The sequence below is a fragment of the Puma concolor genome, chromosome B3 (genome assembly GCF_028749965.1).
Source record: "Puma concolor isolate L17-30 chromosome B3, mPumCon1.1.hap2, whole genome shotgun sequence".
NCBI classification, from domain to species: domain Eukaryota; kingdom Metazoa; phylum Chordata; class Mammalia; order Carnivora; family Felidae; genus Puma; species Puma concolor.
Window position 1 is genome coordinate 60,602,988 of NC_141672.1, and position 20,657 is coordinate 60,623,644.

At 37.8% G+C, this 20,657-nt stretch overlaps 1 pseudogene; it reads left to right on the forward strand.

The window, feature by feature from the left end:
• The first annotated feature begins 4,145 nt into the window (after positions 1–4,145).
• On the forward strand, positions 4,146–19,821 carry LOC112855739 (transcription factor BTF3 homolog 4 pseudogene; annotated as a pseudogene).
• The last annotated feature ends 836 nt before the right edge of the window (positions 19,822–20,657 follow it).

The window sequence follows — 20,657 nt, forward strand, 5'->3', positions numbered from 1 at the left end:
AACTCAGGCAGCAACAGATGTTGGCAAGGATGCAGAGAAAGAGGATCTCTTTTGCACTGCTGGTGGTAATGCAAATTGGTGCAGCCACTCTGGAAAACAGTATGGAGGTTCCTCAAAAAATTAAAAATAGAACTGCCTTACAACACAGCAACTGCACTACTAGGTATTTATCCAAAGGATACAAAAATGCTGATTTGAAGGGGCACATACACCCCAATGTTTATAGCAACACTATCAACAATAGCCAAATTGTGGAAAGAGCCCAAATGTCCATTGACTGACAAATGGATAAAAGAAGATGTATGTATATCACAATGGAGGAGCACTTTGGTGGCTCAGTCAGTTAAGCAATTGACTTTATCTCGGTTCATATTCTCTCTGTTTGTGAGTTTGAGCCACAGGTTGGGCTCTCTGCTGTCAGCACAGAACTTGCTTCAGATCCTGTCTCCTCTCTCTGCCCCTCCCCCACTGGTTCCCTCCCTCTCTCTCTCTCAAAAATAAACACACTTTAAAAAAATAAATATATATGGAAATGCAAGCTGGCGCAGCCACTCTGGAAAACAGTACAGAGGTTCCTCAGAAAACTAAAAATAGAATTACCCTATGACCCAGCAATTGCACTACTAGGCATTTATCCAAGGGATACAGGTGTGCTGTTTTGAAGGGACACATGCACCCCCATGTTTATAGCAGCACTGTCAACAATGGCCAAAATATGGAAAGAGCCCAACTGTCCATGGATGGATGAATGGATAAAGAAGATGTGGTATATATACACAATGGAGTATTACTCAGCAATCAAAAAGAATGAAATCTTGCCATTTGCAACTATGTGGATGGAACTGGAGGGTATTATGCTAAGTAAAATTAGTCAGCCAGAGAAAGACAAAAATCATATGACTTCACTCACATGAGGACTTTAAGAGACAAAACAGATGAACATAAGGGAAGGGAAACAAAAATAATATAAAAACAGGGAGGGGGGACAAAACAGAAGAGACTCATAAATATGAAGAGCAAACTGAGGGTTACTGGAGGGGTTGTGGGAGGTGGGATGGGCTAAATGGGTAAGGGGCATTAAGGAATCTACTCCTGAAATCGTTGTTGCACTATATGCTAACTAATTTGGATGTAAATTTTTAAAAATTTTTAAAAAATTAAAAAAATAAATATCATAAATTGCAATATATATACATACATATATATAAACACATACACAATGGAATACTACTCAGCAATCAAAAAGAATGAGATCTTGCCATTTGCAACAATGTGGATGGAAATGGAGTGTATTATGTAAAGTGAAATAAGTCATAGAAAGATAAATATCATATGATTTCACTCATATGTGGAATTTAAGAAACAAAACAGATGAATATACAGGAAGGGAAGGAAAAATAAGTTGCAAACAGAGAAGGAGGCAAACCATAAGAGACGCTTAACTAATAGAGAACAAACTGAGGGTTGCTGGAGGGGTGTTGGGTGGGGGGATGGGCAAATGGGTGATAGTCATTAAGGCAGGCACTTGTTGGGATGAGGACTGGGTGTTGTATGTAAGTGATGAATCACTGAATTCTACTCCTGAAACCGTTACTACACTATTAACTTTCTTTGATTTAAATAAAATTAAAATAAATAAAAAATTTTTTTTAATTTAAATTAAAAAATAAAATATAATACTGCTGCTGAGGAAGATTTCATGGTAACACTCAGTCAGAAATACTGATTTGGAAGAACTATGGCATTCTTCAGAGACGATACAGGAGATAAGAGTACTTACTGTATAAAGCTAAAGAATGAATCATCAAAGCCACACATGTTCAGTATCTTAGAGCTAATATCACAGAGCAACCCTTTCCATGACAATACAAAGACAAAATCATGAATGCTGTGCTTCTGCTTGGTTTTGCTATTTCTGATACTATATAATCAGAAATACTATATGTCTCTGATACTGTATAATCTGATACTATACTATCTTGTCTCTTAGTACATCAGATTTCCTAAAATGGGAACATATTTTCTTTACCCAGCTGCCTGTTGCTCTATAAATACGTAAGATAGAGAAACTTGATTAGAAGTTACATGGGATAAGCTGAACTAATTAAGCTGGGATAGTTTTTACTAGGGAGAGGGTACTAGAACAAAGCCTTTGAAAACAGTTACCATGGTAGATAGATGTGCAGTGAGAGATAGCCCCAAGAAAGATTAAGATTCAGACTGGTGTGGAAGACATAGAGATGGCCCTTCCATATTCTCTCTTTAAGGTAAGACCTTCTGCTCACCTGCAGGGAGTACAGGTAGCAGGTAGGCTCTGGCAGACAACGACTTCAAGGTCTGTCTCAGCTGCAGAGAGCCACCTTACCCACGATCACCCCTTCCTGCATGATCTGGCGAATCTAGTGGATAAATGACAAGAGAGTACAAAGGCGCGAGGCATTTCAGCCCAGTTGAGACACTCTGACAGGCATTCCTCACTCCAGAGTTCCCTGTTGGGTTAACTGAAGCTTTGTAGAGCTGCACTGTAGTTTGACTTCACCTTTTGCCTAATCCTGCTTTCTCCCCCTTCCTTTCATTAGTGGTGATCCCTTGAACCCCTAACTCTTTTCAGCATCTACTTCTAGAGAACACAACCTCAGACACTAGTGATCCAAAGACACAAAAGTGGGAGGTGGCAGAACATGCACATTTGGGGCCACGATATGTGCTTGTCACTCCATGGCTCCTTTTACCTTTGTTGCTTTTGTGTTGCTGAAGGCCATGTTTTAATTCTGCCCGCTTTTTCTTATTCTGCCGGTATTGGAGTTCTAACAGGAGATAGACGGGTGTTCCATTTTGAGAGATGGCACTACTCTTATCATTGAGGAAATTTTCATGAAGTGCTGTTTGCAACAGTGTGGACACTGTTCAGGGTTCAGGGAAACCAACAAGGCATGTAACATCCCCAGCATGAAGGAACAGTGACCACTGTCTGGAGAGAACTATGGGAGAGGGCTGCCGAACAGGAACTCGAAGACATCAGTAAAGGAACTCAGTCAGGAAAACTTCACTCTTTTACTTTTCTGAACTCCCAGGGGTAACTTTCATTGACCAAATCCAGCCAGATGCCAGAGAATAAGGAAACCCTTTGAAGTAGCACTAAAGATTTGTGTTCCAGGGACACAGAACACAGTGGCAGAGTGAAGAGTGGATTAGGAGGAGCAATGAGAGAATATCCCACCCACTGTCATTATTCCTTTACTATGTGTTTTTTTTTTTAATAGTATGCAACATCTTCAACATCTTCAACATACGTGTGAGATATTTGCTGATCAGGGGGCTGAATTGATTAGTCTCATCTATGTATTGGAATGGAATTTAATTTTGTTGAGCACCAACTTTGTACTAGTGAGCTTAATATTTCAAATATAAAAAAATTTCAAATATAAATCTTATCCTTCAGGGTAAACATTATTTATTGAATGCCCATAATGTGTCAGACACTCTTCTAGGGACTGGAGATATAGGAGTGAACAGGACAAAGTCCTTGCTTTCATGGACCTCGCATGCTAATGAAGGAAGGCAGAAAAGAACAAGCAAACAAATAAATGAACAAGATAAGTGCACGTAGTGATAAGTTACTGTGGAGAAAAGTGTCTACTTAGATAAAGTTGTCAGGGAGGGCATCTCTAGAGAGTGACATTTGACTTAAGATAGGGGAATAGGAAGACAGAACATTTTGTGCAGACAGAAGAATTAAGGAGGAGATCATACTTCATTGTCTGAAGCTTGATTACCAATGATTTAAAGAAAAAAAATGAAGGAATCATATCAGATGCATTCCAGTATGTAAGAGACAAAGCTTTAAGGTGACAAATAGGGGCTCCTGGGTGACTCAGTTAAGCATCTGATTCTTGGTTTCGGCTCAGGTCATGATCTCACAGTTCATGAGTTCAAGCCCTGTGTCAGGCTCTGACCTGACAGTGCAGAACCAACTTGGATTCTCTCTCTCTCTCTGACCCTCCCACTCTCTCGCTCTCAAAAAAACATAATAATAATAATAACAAACTTTTTTTAAAAAGTCAGAAATACCTTGGTATGTACAATCAAGAAACAGAAAGGCAAGTGGAAGTGGTAGATGAAGTAGGGGACATAGAGGTCCAATCATGCAGGGACTTTTGGCTGTGGAAGTAAGTGTAAGTTTTACTCTAAGTGCAATGGGAAGCCATAGGAAGTTTTAAGGAAGGGAATGACATTATTTGTATTTTTATCATATAACTTCATGTTTTTGTTTTGCTAACTTCTACTTATTCTTCAAGTACCTTAGATTAAATCTTTTAATAAATATATGACTCAATAACTTTTTATTGAAAGAATGAAAGAATACATGCATGAATGAATAAATGAATTGATTTCAAGAGCAAGATTCTTTATGCTTCATGACTAAATGAAATTCTACCTTCCGTTGTGCTGCTCAACTGCTGTCTCTCATTTCAAACAGAAAGTCAGATAATCCTTTTGATTGAATTTTCTTTTAAAAATATGACAAAAAATAAAATAAAATAAATATTACAAAAATAATTAGGTCCATATGTATCTTTGTCATGGTTTCATATTAGTAGCAGCAGTAAGAGTGTAAATATCCAGCAAAGTTTTAGAAAGCCTTTGGATTCCCAAATACTGTAGGAAATGCTTAACAGGCTGCTATATGAATAGGTTAATGAGCAAAATTAATTCCTATTAATTTCCAATCATCAATAGCTTAGTGTCTTTTAAGAACCAATATGGGTCAATTTTATATACTCTTATGCCATCTCTTCCAAAATCATCCTCCTTCACTCTGCTGCTATCCTGTCCGCATTTATGCAACATTTCCTTCTTGCCTCTTTTGGTGTCCACCTCCCTAAGTACCTCATCCCCCAGGTGTCTTTTTTTCTTTTTTTTAAGACTTTACTTTTAGGGGCTCCTGGGTGGCCCAGTTGGTTAAGCGTCAGACTTCGGCTCAGGTCATGATCTCACAAGAGGGGCTCCCTCTCTCTCTGCCCCTCCCCTGCTTGCATGCACACACACACACTCTCTCAAAAACAAAAATAAAAGATAAACACAAAGCAAGGGAGAAGGAAAAGTCAAGGATGACTCTGTTTCCTAGTTGGACAACTGAGAGAGAACGTGGAGGTGCCATTTACTGAGACAGGAGCACAGGAGAGGAGCAGGTTTGGAAGAGAGACAGAGGAAGATCATGAATTTGGTTCAGGACGTGTGAAGTAAATGAAAGTAAAGCAATGCAAATTATTTCCAGAAAAAAAATTAAAACTTGATGGTTTTAAAAAAGTACTCATAAGCCTGTTTTCAAAAGCCTTATTAATTTTGAAACAATTTTGGAACTTCAGAAAAGTTGCTAATACAGAGTTCCTGTATACCCTTCACCCAGCTTCCCCCAAGTCAACACCTTATGTAATCTTATATATAAGTCTAGTACAATGTTCAAACATAATAAATTAACATTAGTACAATATATTAACTAAACTACAGACTTTACTATAATTTCCCTAGTTTTCTAACTAATGTCCTCCTTCTGTTCAAAGATCAAATCCAAGACACTATATTGTATTTAGTTGTCCTATCCCCTCAATCTTCTATGACAACCTTCTGTGACAGTCTCTTATTCTTTCCTTGCTTTTCATACATTGACACTTTTTAATGTCCCTCAATTTGCATTTATCTGCTGCTTTCTCATGATTACACTAAAGTTGTAGAGTTTGTGGGAAGAATATCAGAGTGGTGTACCCTCCTCATCACAGCCTATCAGAGGGGTATACATGGTATCAATATGTCTGTTACTGGTTATATTAACCTTGATTACTTAAGTTCTGCCAGGTGTCTCCAACATAAAGTAACTATTTTTCCTCTTCCATATTCTGTTCATTTGAAGGGAGTTACTAAGTCCAGCCTACTTTCAAGAGAGAAGAAGCTAACTCCACCTCTTCGAGGGAGGAATATCAAAGCACTCAACAGTAAGTTGTCCAACAGTAAGAAAACTGGCCCATGGTCTGTAATATATTTACTTATCGTTCAACCCTATCATACGTGTAAAATAGTTTCAAAATTGATAACCCATACCCTGTGGTAAACAAGTTTATAAGAATTAGATGTTTAGGTATAAGTCTTTTTATCTTTAGTCTTATAGTAACTAATCAAAACACTTTTTACAGTTATTTAAGTCAGCTCCTTTCTTTCCCATCCCTGTTAGTGTGGTTGTGTCATACAGTTATAATTCAATTAGATTTATTTGCCATAGCCTACATTCCATCTTGGGTCTCCCTGCCATTCAAGTTGATTTTTTTTAATTTGCATACAGTAAAATTAACTCTTTATAGCATTCAATTCTATGGGTTTTGATAAATGCATAGTCATGTATCCACTACTACTGTACCATACAGAACAGTTCAAAGTCATTTTATTTTATTTATTTTATTTTTTTAATGTTTATTTTTTATTTTTGAAAGAAAGTGCCAGCAGGGGAGGTGCAGAGAGAGAAAGGGACAGAGGGTCCATAGTGGGCTCCTCATTGACAGCAGAGAGCCCAATGTGGAGCTCCATCACAAACCACGAGATTGTGACCTGAGCCTAAGTCAGACACTCAACCAACTGAGCTACCCAGGCATGCTTCAAAGTCATTTTATTATTATTATTTAAAAATTTATTTTATTTTATTTTTTTAATTTACATCCAAGTTAGTTAGCATCTAGTGCAACAATGATTTCAGGAGTAGATTCCTTAGTGCCCCTTACCCATTTAGCCCATCCCCCCTCCCACAACCCTCCAGTAACCCTCTGTTTGTTCTCCATATTTAAAAGTCTCTTATGTTTTTGTCCCCCTCCCTGTTTTCATATTATTTTTGCTTCCCTTCCCTTATGTTCATCTGTTCTGTGTCTTAAAGTCCTCATATGAGTGAAGTCATATGATATTTGTCTTTCTCTGACTGACTAATTTCACTTAGCCTACTACCCTCTAGTTCTATCCACATAGTTGCAAATGGCAAGAGTTCATTCTTTTTGGTTGCCGAGTAATACTCCATTGTACATATATACCACATCTTCTTTATCCATTCATCCATCGATGGACATTTGGGCTTTTTCCATACTTTGGCTGTTGTTGATAGTGCTGCTATAAGCATCGGGGTGCATGTGCCCCTTAGAAACAGCACACCTGTATCCCTTGGATAAATACCTACTAGTGCAATTGCTGGGTTGTAGCAATTTTTATTTTTTAACTCTTTGAGGAACCTCCATACTGTTTTCCAGAATGGCTGCACCAGTTTGCATTCCCACCAACAATGGGAAAGAGATCCTCTTTCTCTGCATCCTCGCCAACATCTGTTGTTGCCTGAGTTGTTCATGTTAGCCATTCTAACAGCTGTGAGGTGGTATCTCATTGTGGTTTTGATTTGTATTTCCTGGATGATGAGTGATGTTGAGCATTTTTTCATGTGTCGGTTGGCTATCTGTATGTCTTCTTTGGAGAAGTGTCTTTTCATGTTTTTTGCCCATTTCTTCATTGGATTATTTATTTTTTGGGTGTTGAGTTTGATAAATTCGTTATAGATTTTGGATACTAACTCTTTATCTGATATGCCATTTGCAAATATCTTTTCCCATTCTGTTGGTTGCCTTTTAGTTTTGCTGATTGTTTCCTTTGCTGTGCAGAAGCTTTTCATTTTGATGACCCCTCAAAGTCATTTTAAAGTTAACATTTAATCCAAAAACTTATTTTATCTGAATTATGCGGAAAATTCTTAATTTTGCCAATTCTTTTCCTGAGGTTTATTAATTCTTTAGCAAAATATAAAGATACTTAAAATATAAGATTACTGAAAGCAAAATAAATATATCTTTTGATCATTTCAAGATAAAATTCCAATAAAGGTTACCTTTGAACCTTTCTACCAGTTCAAAGTTTAAGGTGCTTAAACAAATAAATGTATCTTTTGTGACTTTTTTTCATTAGTCAAAGATTAAATAAATCACACAAATGTGACACCGAGCATGTAAAAAGAAATGCAAAATAAAAATCAATTATAAGACTCACTGAATTTAATTAAAATACATTTGGAAATATAATAACTGGTTTTTAAAATGTTATTTCTTACATAAATAATATCCATGACCCATTCTGATCCCAATACACTGCCAGGCAATTTTGTCTGCTTTTATATAACAGTCCTCCAAATAACCTCCTAATGACGTGGTGGCAGAAGGTGGCAGTGAGGAAGGAAGAGAGAAGTAACTGGAAGGTTAGAAAGGGAAAAAAAGCAGAAACCTCAGTCTCTGCGGCCTTAAATGAGGGCTGAATGAGGTGAGATGGGTGCAGCCTGGCTCCAGGCTGTGAATCCTGGCCTCTCCTCCACAGGCAGCCTCACAGAGCAGAAGGGATTAGAGATAGAATGGATCCAACAGTTCAAGCACACACATTTTTTCTTCTCCTAAGCCTGTATCTACAGGATAACACTCAATGATTCACCACACACAAACCTCCTATTTAGTTTAAAAAAGAACAAAAGTAGGGGCACCTGGGTGGCTCAGTTAGTTGGGCGTCTGACTCCAGCTCAGATTATGATCTCGTGGTTTGTGGGTTCGAGCCCTGGGCAGGGCTCTGCAACCTGGAGCCTGCTTTGGATTCTGTGTCTCCCTCTCTCTCTCTCTCTACCCCTCTCCCGCTTTCTTTCTCTCTCTCTCTCTCTCTCTCTCTCTCAAAAATGAATAAACATTAAAAAAATAAAAAAGAGCAAAAGTATACAATCTGACTAACCTCAGGAATAAGCACTGGTACCGTTCTAATTCAGCCAACTGTATTAACAATGTACTGTTAATGATAAAGACAATAAGAATTCATTTGAGAAGGTATTTTCCAAGGCTTTGTCCATCAACCTGAATTAATCCACTAAATCTACTCTAATTGTACTGCTAAATATACCCAGGCTTTAGCCTCAGGAGTAACTGTGACTTGAGTTCACCATAGCTTCATAGAAGGCAATCATATAACAAAGGCCTCAAACATTTTGTATTACTATCACGGTAGGAGTTTATTTTAAATTTCTCCAAGACATAATATTTTTAAACACTATTTATCATTTATGATGTATACGAGTCTACACTTTTCATTACAACAAGATTTCACACAACAACTATCTTAAGTGTATGTTTTTTGGCACCAAAAAATAATTTACTTGACATCAAATCAATAAGATCCAGGGCATTTACTAACTTAAAAAGTTTTTTGGTGGGGGGCACCTAGGTGACTCAGTGGGTGAAGCATCCAACTTTGGCTCAGGTCATTATCTCACAGACAGTGAGTTCAAGACCCACATCGGACTCTGTGCTGACAGCTCAGATCCTGGAGCCTGCTTCAGATTCTGTGTCTCCCTCTCTTTCTGTCCCTCCCATGCTCGTGCTCTGTCTCTCTCTCTCTCTCAAAAAATAAACATTAAAAAAAAGTTATTTTTGTGGGGCAAGGTTGCTAGTTGAGATCCTAGAAAACGTGGCCTGATGTCATCCTGGCCAGTGACTCTGAGGAGCTGACAATTTATGGGTTTTTTCCTGGGTCATGTGAGATTATGTTCTGTTTATTTATCTCCCACAATGTGATGAAAGAAATCTTGGGAATTTATCTTCACAAGCCACACTATTTTGGAAGTTTCTGGAATTATCTGAAAATTGTTTTTATTATGGTTTGTGTAGGAATGACAAATTCCCTTTCCAGTTACAATTTTTAAAGCATGTTAATCATGTCCTTGCTCATTTCAATAGTGCAGATCTTACCACCCAAGGAAACTCCAAACAAGGTCTCTACTATTGGATTAACTTTACTGCTCTCAATTTTTTTCCCATAAGTTACCCCTCTGGACTAAGCTAATGCTTAGTCTAACTGAAGGGACATCTGATAGCAACTCTTAGTTAACCTCATAAACAGTGAGAATAAGTGAGTAATTAGTATTTGGATTTGGAACATATTATGAGATCCTGGGAAATAATTGCCAATACTTTTCAAATAGCATGTTTCTTAAACTTGCAGTAAAATGAATTTCTATTTCTCAGCACATATGTAAATTGATGGCAAAAGGAATGATCTTGAAGGCAAGAGAGATTTGGTTGGGATTTCAAGTTTCCTACAGATAACTACAGAAGCAAAAATTCACATTACAATCATTGCATACTATGACTAAACTTGACTCTGTCATAACTTCTAATATGTTTTCAAGATCTCATACCTATGCCATCTTAAACATCTCATTCCCAAAGCCCTCAGTGAAGAAAATTTGCATCTTTCAGCATTAAAGTTCCTTGTGATTAGTCCTCCTGAACTTTTAAGCATGTGCATTATTAGAAACAACACTACAGGAGGCCATGACATTGTCACTAGTATAGCTATGAGGTGTATGAGTCTGTGACTCACCTGGACAGGACAAAGTACAGAGATATCCCTCTAAACTCTTGGGAAAGTAATGACTCTACAAATGTCTTCTGTGTATCATTCTTCGTGGCCCTTTTTCTTCCTCTTATCCTCACCCCATTTCCTCCTTCAAAAAAGTACAATTTTGGCTTTGTGAAGTGCTGCTAGTTTTGACATCAGTCTAGGATTCTGAATCGAATGTCATTTCCCACCATAGTTGTATGATAAAAATATAAAAACAGGGTTTCTGTGTGTTTATAAGGAATTTTTATTATTTTTTAAATTGATTTCTTAAAGTTTATTTTGAGAGAGAGAGAGAGCACATGCAAGTGGGGGAGGGGTAGAGAGAAAGAGAGAGAAAGAATCCCAAGTAGTCTCCGCACTGTCGCACAGAGCTTGATCTTACCAATCACAAGTTCATGGCCTGAGTTGAAACCAAGAGTCGAACGCTTAACCTACTGGGCCACCCAGGCGCCCCTATGAAGGATTTTTTAAAATAGCCTCATTGGCTTGTTACAAGTATAAATACTATATAAACTCTATCAGTTTCAGTAATAAAGTAGGTTCTGATATATAATTAATATTCCTATTAATTACAAAAGAAATATGTGAGGGGTGCCTGAGTGGCTTAGTCGGTAAAGCATCCAACTTCTGCTCAGGTCATGATCTCATGATCGGTGAGTTTGAGCCCCACATGGGGCTCTCTGCTGTCAGCACAGAGCTTACTTTGGATCTTCTGTCCCACTCACACTCTGCCCCTCCCCTGCTCATGCCCTCTCTCTCTCTCTCTCAAAAATAAACATTACAAAAAAAAGAAATATGTAAAACAATGATTAAATAAATAAAAAGTACAGAGGAGTTTTGCCATTATTCTTTGAGCTTCCAAAATATCTAGAAATACTTTAACAATGTAGCTACCTGGAAAAATGTAGGAACATGGTTTGAAATAATAAAAATGTAGTTGAAGAAGTACTTTTTATTTTGGAAAATACTAAGACCTGATATCGTGAATAGAAACAAGACAAATGCCATCTGTACTATCTTTGTTTAAAATCTACAAGTACCCAGTTTCCAGTAGGTCACCAAACTATAACTTTATAGAATTATAACAAAATTTATCATGGTCTTCTAATATAACTTTATGAATTTTCATATACGCCCCCAAGGATACATGGAATATTTCCACATTTTTTAATTAGTTATATTTCCAGAGCTGTCTACCTGCTAGATGATGGGCATGGGTACTTTGAAGATTATGGGTAGTTGGAAATAAACTTACCCCTGTGATTTCCAGAATTAAACAACTCTTAAAAAGTCATTATTAAACAGAACTGTATTATTAAGTGTAAGCTAAGATATGCTATGGCAACAAATAAACCACAAAAATCTCTTTGACTTAAAAAAGCAATGGCTGGGGCACCTGGGTGGCTCAGTCGATTGAGCGTCTGACTTCAGATCAGGTCATGATTTCTCAGTCTCTGAGTTCGAGCCCTGCATCGGGCTCTGTGCTGACAGCTCAGAGCCTGGAGCCTGCTTCTGATTCTGGGTCTCCCTCTCTCTCTGCCCCTCTCCTGCTCACACTCTGTCTCTCTTTCTCAAAAATAAACAAACATTAAAAAAAAAATCAATGGCTTCTTTCTTACTCACAAACTCAGTCATCCAACTTCACTTGGTGGCTTTCTTCCACATGGTATCTCAGGGATCCAGGATCCTTCCATTTTGTGATTTTGCCATCTTGAACATGTAGCCTCTGAAGTTAATATAGAAGGAGTAGAGAATGTGTGAATGATAATGGATAGATTGTTTTAAAGCTCCTTTTGATGCTTTTTTTTTAATGTTCATTTATTTTTGAGAGAGAGAAAAAGAGGGAGAGAATAAGTAGGGGAGGGGCAGACAGAGAGGGGACAGAGGATCCAAAGCAGGCTCTGTGCTGACAGCAGAGTATTATCTCCTCTGCCTACTACCACTGGATAGAACCTAATCACATGGCTACAAACTAACTCCAAGGAAGGCTAAGAAATGTATATGCACAAAGAAGAAATACTTGGTGTCTAGATAGTGTCTAGCCAGGTTTCCATCACAAAAAACCCTATAGTATGTTCTGTGCAAAAATTTATTGTTAGTCCTGAACTAGGCCTATAGAAAGATGTGTAACATTTATCTTGGCTTCTGTAATTTCAGCAATAGCATGACTTATTTAAATGAACACTAAACTGTGATTTTGTTCAAATAGGTAAGTACTGAACAACTGTGAGTATGAGGTCATGTTCCCTGACAATATGTAGAACATGTAGAACTCTTCTATCTTGCCTATTAATGCTGAATCATATGCTTTAACTCAGCAGAATGGAGATGAGACTGATACTGTTTTATGAAAGCTGAGGAGTTCAAGAGGTCTAATGACTAAATAGAAAGTTATCTCCCAGACCTACCTTGAAGGTAACCCAAAGGAGGGCTTGAGGACAGTCCAAGAATTCTCAAAAATTAATTTTGCAATTCTCCAACACACAGAATGATCCAGCCATAATGTTCTAAATCAGCACTGTCCTATAGAAATAAACAGTGCGCCATATATGTAATGTTCTAATACCCACATTAAAGATAAAAAGAATCAGGTGAAATTTGAGTATATTTTATTTAAGCTAATATAATCACAGTGTCATTATTTAATTATATAACTATTAATTTCCTATTCGTTGCTGTAACAAATTACAAGACAATGGCTTAAAACAAACACATTTGGGGCACCTGGGTGGCTCAGTTGGTTGAGCCTCCGACTTCGGTTTCGGTCTTGATCTCATGGTTTGTGAGTTCAAGCATCACATCGGTCTCCTGCTATCAGTGTGGAGCCCTCTTCAGATCCTCTGTCCCCTTCTCTCTCTCTGCCTCTCTCTCTCTCTCTCAAAAAAAAAATAAACATTTTAAAAAATAATTTAAAATAAATAAATAAAACACATTTAGTTATTTAATTATTCACTAATTCACCTATTTTTCTGTAGGTCAAAAGTCCAATGAAACCCTCACTTGGCAAAAATCAAGGTGTTGGCAGGGCTCTGTTCTCTCCTGGAAGGAGAATCTGTTTCCTTGCGTTTTCCACCTTCTTGGAGGCCCCTTCCTGTATCTCAAAGCCCATTAACATTGCATCCCTCTGTGTCTTTTTTCTGTAGTCACATCTTCCTTTCCATTTTTAAGAACTCCTGTGTTGGACTGTCAATCTAACTCTATAATTTGGGAATTCTTTTTATCAAACTGTTCATAAGCAAAATAAACATAATCTTACTATCCCAACTGCTCATAAGCAAAATAAACATAATCTTACTATCCCATGTCCGACTTCTGCTCAGGTCATGATCTCATGGTTCTTGAGTTCCAGCCCTGCCGTGAGTTCGAGCCCCGAGTTGGGCTCTGTGCTGACAGCTCAGGGCCTGGAGCCTACTTCCGATTCTGTGTCTCCCTCTCTCTCTGCTCCTCCCCTGCTCACACTCTGTCTCTCTCTCAAAAATAAATAAAGATTAAAAAAAAATTTTTTTTTAAACAACCCACAAATCTCAGTGACTTAATACAATAAAAATTTGTGTTTTTTTCCCACTACTGTCTGATGTGAGCTGTCCTTGATGTAGCTAACATAGCTATACCATCTGAAATATGAGGCATCCAAGGTCACTATGGAAGAAGAGAGATGGAGAATCACATCCAATGCTATTAAAGACCAGAACTGCAAGTAGTTTATATTACTTCTGTCTACATTCTGTTGGCCAAAATGAAGTACATGGCTCCACTTAATTGCAAGTGAGAGGAGAGGAGGTAAGTTTCATCTTTCTGTCTGCCCAGGAATAATGATTACACAGTATCACCTCTGACTTAGAGGTAGAGCTTTTCACACTCCAGAGTTCCCCAACTGGGACATGGACCTCTGGGGGACATTCTTACAAATGTCAGGTTCATGAAGTTTTCTTTACCATTCTCAAGGGAGCATTTTTTACTATCTTGGAACCTCCACTCTCATTTGACTTTTTTTTTTTTTTTTTAATTTTTAACGTTTATTTAGTTTTGAGAGACAGAGCTTGAGTGGGGGAGGAGCAGAGAGATAGAGGGAGACACAGAATCTGAAGCAGGCTCCAGGCTCTGAGCTGTCAGCACAGAGCCCGACACGGGGCTCAAACCCATGAAACCCAAGATTATGATCTAAGCCAAAGTCAGAAGTCCAACCGACTAAGCCACCTCTCATTTGACTATTTTTTAATGTGTACTAATTTTTAATTTTTATTTTCAACTGAGAAGATTAGAAGTTAAAATTCAAACCTGCAGAAGTGAAGGGATATCAAACAGAGTAATTAATTGTCATTAGCCAGGGTTTTCCTGAGAAATAGAACAATAGTATGGATGGCTATATGTAAAGAGATTATAAGGAATTGGCTGAAAAGTTCTAGGATGGGCAGTCAGCAAGCTGAAGATCCAAAAGAGGCTATGATGTAGTTCCAATCCAAGTTTGTACGTTTGAGATTCAGGAGACCCAGTAGTGTTTCAGTCCAAAAACCAGCAAGCTCAGAACTCAAGAGCCAATCATTCAGTCCAAGTCCAAAGGCTGAAAAAAACCTTATGTGCAGTTCATAGTAGTTAGGCAGGAGGGGTTCCCTCTTACTTGTAGGAGGGGCAGCCTTTTTGTTCTATTCAGGCCATTGGATGGGGGCCACTCATATTAGGGAGGGCAATCTGCTCTACTCAGTCCACCAATTCAAATGTTAATCTCACCCAAAATACCCTAACAGGGTTACCTGGGTGGCTCAGTCGGTTAAGCAATGGACTTGATTTTGGCTCAGGTCACAGGTCACGATCTCAGGTTGTGAGATAGAGCCCCCAAGTTGGGCTCTGCTCTGAGCGAGGAGCCTGCTTGGGACTCTCTCTCTCTCTCTCTCTCTCTCTCTCTCTTTCTCTCTCTGCCCTGCCCCTGCTCATGTGTGAGTGCACTCTCTCTCTCTCTCTCTGAAAGTAAATAAACTTAAAAAAATAAAAGACACCTTCACAGACACATCAAGAACAATTTTTAACCAAAAATCTGGGTACTTGTGGCCCAGTCAAGTTGATACATAATATTAACCATCACATATTCCAAAAAGCAGAGGATGAACTTGAGTGCTTATTTAATATCCAGATTTTTATTACTATGCAAATGAAAATCAGCATTCTAGTGTCTCTTGTGGTCCAGAAACCCCATAAAAAACCCAAAAAAACCCAACTTTGATACATGTATCAAAAAAGTTATAATAAAGCCATCATTGGTACAGTGTCACTTAAAACAAAATTTTCAGAGGGGTGCCTAGGTGGCTCAGTCAGTTAAGCATCTGACTCTTGGTTTTGGCTCAGGTCATGATCTCATGGTTCTAAGGGATCCAGCCCCATATCGGGCTCTGTGCTAGCAGCACAGAGCCTGCTTGGGATTCTCTCCCTCCCTCTCTGCCCCTCACCGGCTTGCACCCTTTCTCTCTTTCTCTCAAAATAAATAAATAAACTTAAAAAAATAAAAAAGAATGAGTTGTCCCAGAAACCTCCAAAAGTGCCCCTTAGTATCCCTGCTTTCTATCATGATAAGCTCATCTTGTACATTTCCTGCCCTAGATCTAGGGTCAGCCATTTCTTCAAGGAGCCCTGCTTCTTTTTGTTGGAAAATAGCATTCAGAGACTACAGCACTGGGATGCCTCACCACTTTTGGACTGTCATTATTTCTATGTCCACTCTGTAGACAAAGCTAGGAAACATGTGAATTTTTGAAAGAACACTAAATTATGAATTCATATAGTTATTTCCAAATCAAATGAAATTAGAGTTTTCCCTTAAATTCTTTGATTTTATATTTTTATTTATATATTTTTGTATCTTTTATTACACAGAAAATATTTAATGAAATTAACATAATTACTTGTTTATGCATTATATATATACATATATATACACATATATACATATGTGTGTGTGTATATATATATATATATATATATATATACACATATACATATACATAGTGCACAAAGTAGTTTCAAAGTGACAATACTAATATTACCATTAACAATAGAACTACCAATTACAACTGACTATTTTATTTACTTAAGATATATCCTGCCAGGAAGGTATATCAAATGATTGAGTTTTAAAGTCATTTCAAATACTTTTTTCTGTGTGGTTATACCATCAATGATATACTCCAAAGTTCACTTGTATCTATTTGTTTCACATTTTTAGGGATTTTCTTTTCCTTTTGATTCAAGTTTGTTTATTTTTTTTTTTAATTTACATCCAAGTTAGTAACTATCTAGTGCAATAATGATTTCAGGAGTAGATTCCTTAATGCCCCTTACCCATTTAGCCCATCTCCCTTCCCACAACCCCCCCAGCAACCCTCTGTTTGTTCTCCATATTTAAGAGTCTCTTATGTTTTGTCCCCCCTCCCTGTTTTTATATTATTTTTGCTTCCCTTCCCTTATGTTCATCTGTTCTGTGTCTTAAAGTCCTCATATGAGTGAAGTCATATGATATTTGTCTTTCTGACTAATTTTGCTTAGCATACTACCCTCTAGTTCCATCCACGTAGTTGCAAATGGCAAGATTTCATCCTTTTTGTTGCCAAGTAATACTCCATTGTACATCATTGGGGTGCATGTGCCCCTTAGAAACAGTACACCTGTATCCCTTGGATAAATACCTACTAGTGCAATTGCTGGGTCGTTGGGTAGTTCTATTTTTAGAGGAACCTCCATACTGTTTTCCAGAGTGGCTGCACCAGCTTGCATTCCCACCAACAATGCAAAAGAGATTCTCTTTTTCTGCATCCTTACCAACATCTGTTGTTGCCTGAGTTGTTCATGTTAGCCATTCTGACAGGTGTGAGGTGGTATCTCATTGTGGTTTTGATTTGTATTTCCTGGATGATGAGTGATGAGCATTTTTTCATGTGTTGGTTGGCCATCTGGATGTCTTCTTTGGAGAAGTGTCTATTCATGTCTTCTTTCCATGTCTTCACTGGATTGTTTTTTTGGGGGTGTTGAGTTTGATAAGTTCGTTATAGATTTTGGATACTAACCTTTTATCTGATGTGTCATTTGCAAATATCTTCTCCCATTCCATCGGTTGCCTTTTAGTTTTGCTGATTGTTTCCTTCGCTGTGCAGAAGCTTTTTATTTTGATGAAGTCCCGATAGTTCATTTTTGCTTTTGTTTCCCTTGCCTTTGGAGATGTGTTGAGTAAGAAGCTGCTGCAGCTGAGGTCAGATCTTCCAGATTGTCCATTTTATTGGCATATAATTCCTCACAATATTCTCGTACTATTGTTTGTATTTCTGCTGTGTTGGTTGTGATCTCTCCTCTTTCATTCTTGATTTTATTTATTTGGGTCCTTTCCTTTTTCTTTTTGATCAAACTGGCTAGGGGTTTATCAATTTTGTTAATTCTTTCAAAGAACCAGCTACTGGTTTCATTGATCTGTTCTGTTTTTTGGTGTCAATAGCATTGATTTCTGCTCTAATCTTTATTATTTCCTGTCTTCTGCTGGTTTGGGGTTTTATTTGCTGTTCTTTTTCCAGCTCTGTAAGGTGTAAGGTTAGGTTGTTGATTCAAGTTTTTTATATGAACCATTCACATGGTTCCAAAGTCAAAACTATAAAACAGAATGTAGTAAGCGAAGTCTTTTCAACCCTTTTTGTCCCTCAATTTCACAAAAAAAGGGCTTTTTTTAAGGGTACAGAATTGGACCAAATTGTTAAGAAAGCCTGATACCAGAGGGAGGTTCAACAGAGCATTGTTGGTAATAGCCATAGGGGAAAAAATTAGCTATTAATGAATTAAGACTTATCATTCAAATCAGTTAAACATGTTATAGGTCCAACCTATAACAAAAAGAAATTTTCTTGTGGTGCCTGGCTGGCTCAGGCAGAACATGCGACCCTTGATTTCAGGGTCATGAATTTGACCCCCACATTGTGTAGAGATTAAATAAATTTTAAAAAAAGAAATTTTCGTCTTTCTGGTGAAGTGCCTTACCTGGTTTCTTTAACTATGATTCAATCAGTCACTGGAGAGAGGAAAATAGTCACACAAGTCTTCACTATAAACAAGAGGAAAACAAAGCAGCTTCCTGCAGACTGGAAAAATATCTCCAAATTTTCTATTTATAAACAACTAACTGAATATATGATGCAAGGAAAAATTCCTATTCAAAATAGCAAATGACACATGCACACAAACCCTAGGCCTACACTTAATAAAAATGTGCAGAACCTATAGGAAGAAAACTAAAATTTTACTAACATATATGATAGAATAAATGGAGAGAAACACTAGTTTGTTTAGTCAGAGTCAATATTCTAAAGATGTTGATTATTCCTAAGTTATAAATTCAATACAATCAACGTCAAAATTATTTTTTTGGAAACTTGAAAAGTGATTCTAAAGTTTTCATTAAAGTACATATTGGGGCGCCTGGGTGGCGCAGTCGGTTAAGCGTCCGACTTTAGCCAGGTCACGATCTCACAGTCCGTGAGTTTGAGCCCCGCGTCGGGCTCTGGGCTGATGGCTCAGAGCCTGGAGCCTGTTTCCGATTCTGTGTCTCCCTCTCTCTCTGCCCCTCCCCCGTTCATGCTCTGTCTCTCTCTGTCCCCCCAAAAATAAATAAACGTTGAAAAAAAAAAATAAAAGTACATATTGTCTTGGAACATTTGGAAAAGTATAATTGGGGGCATCCCTACCTGTGTGCCCCTAATCCCAGCTGGTCTGCCTGCAACCCCTTGAGTGACAACCCTAGCTCCCTGAACAACCCCACTTCCACCCCGACAAGAAGAAAGGAACTATCGTGAGCCAGGAGAAACTCGCCACACTGCAGGCACAAGTACGCACGGGTGGAAAAGGAACTGCTTGCAGAAAGAAGGTGGTTCACAGAATAGCTATAGCAGAAGAGAAAAAATCTTTAGTTCTCCTGAAAGAATATTAGGAGTCAACAATATCTCTCACACTGAAGAGGTGACTATATTTACAAATCAAGGAACAGTGAGGCATTATCACAACTCTAAAGTTCAGGTGTCTCTGGCAGCCAGTACTTTCACCATTACAGGCCATGCTGAGGCAAAACTGCTGACAGAAAGCCTACCCAGCATCTTAACCCAGCTTGGTACAGACAGTGGGACTAGTGTAAGGAGACTGGCAGAAGTTCTGTCTAAACTCTCTGGGGATGGAAAAGCATCACTTGCTACTGAAGAGACTGATAATGAAGTTCCAGATCTTGTGGATAATTTTCATGCATTTCCAAGAATGCAACAATGTGACTGGAAGTTGGCTTCTGAAGAAGACAGAACTCAAAGAAGTTACTGGGAGATGCTACTTTACAGTAGCATCTGCTACTATTTATAACTGCTTTTTAAAATTTTGTTCATGAACCTGATAAAATCTAGATCTGATAGTTTTAAGCCCAAGTCCCCTAGCCACTAGCAGCTCTTTTCAGTTTTTTGCTTGTCACAATTCATTCTTCACAGCTAATTAAGCTGAAGAAGCCTGGGAATAAATTTTGAAACAGAGGTTAATGAAGTTCTTTGCCTAGTTAAAAAAAACAACACATAATTGGGGGAGAATTTAGCACACTAGATATTAAAACCTACCATAACACAACCTTAGTGCAACAGCACTCAATTGAATAGAGTCTATAAATAGACCAATGAAAATATGTTAATTTGCTCTATGATTACATTTCAATATAGGGAGAAAGACAAAACTATTCAATAATTATATTGGGATTATTAATAGCAACTTTTTTGAAAAAGTTGATTCCTATATCTTTTTATTTAATGAATCATTTTATGATAAATTAAAAATTAAATGTAAAACAACCTGAATTATAAATGTCCTAGGAAGTATATTTGACTCTTTATTATGACAGGTAAGCTGAGAAAAGTGTCCTTATTAAAAAACATTAAGTGATGGACCTTAATATGCTCAAAAGACATACGAAAAAATTTAATTAAAAACAAAATATGGGGGCGCCTGTGTGGCTCAGCTGGTTAAGCATCCGACTTCGGCTCAGGTCATGATCTCACGGTTTGTGGGTTCAAGTCCTGCGTCAGGCCCTCTGACAGCTCAGAGCCGGGAACCTGCTTCGGATTGTGTCTTCTTTTCTCCTTGCCCCTCCCCTTGCTTGTGCTGTCTCAAAAATAAATAAATGTTAAAAAAAAAAAAAAAGGCAAGAAATCTTA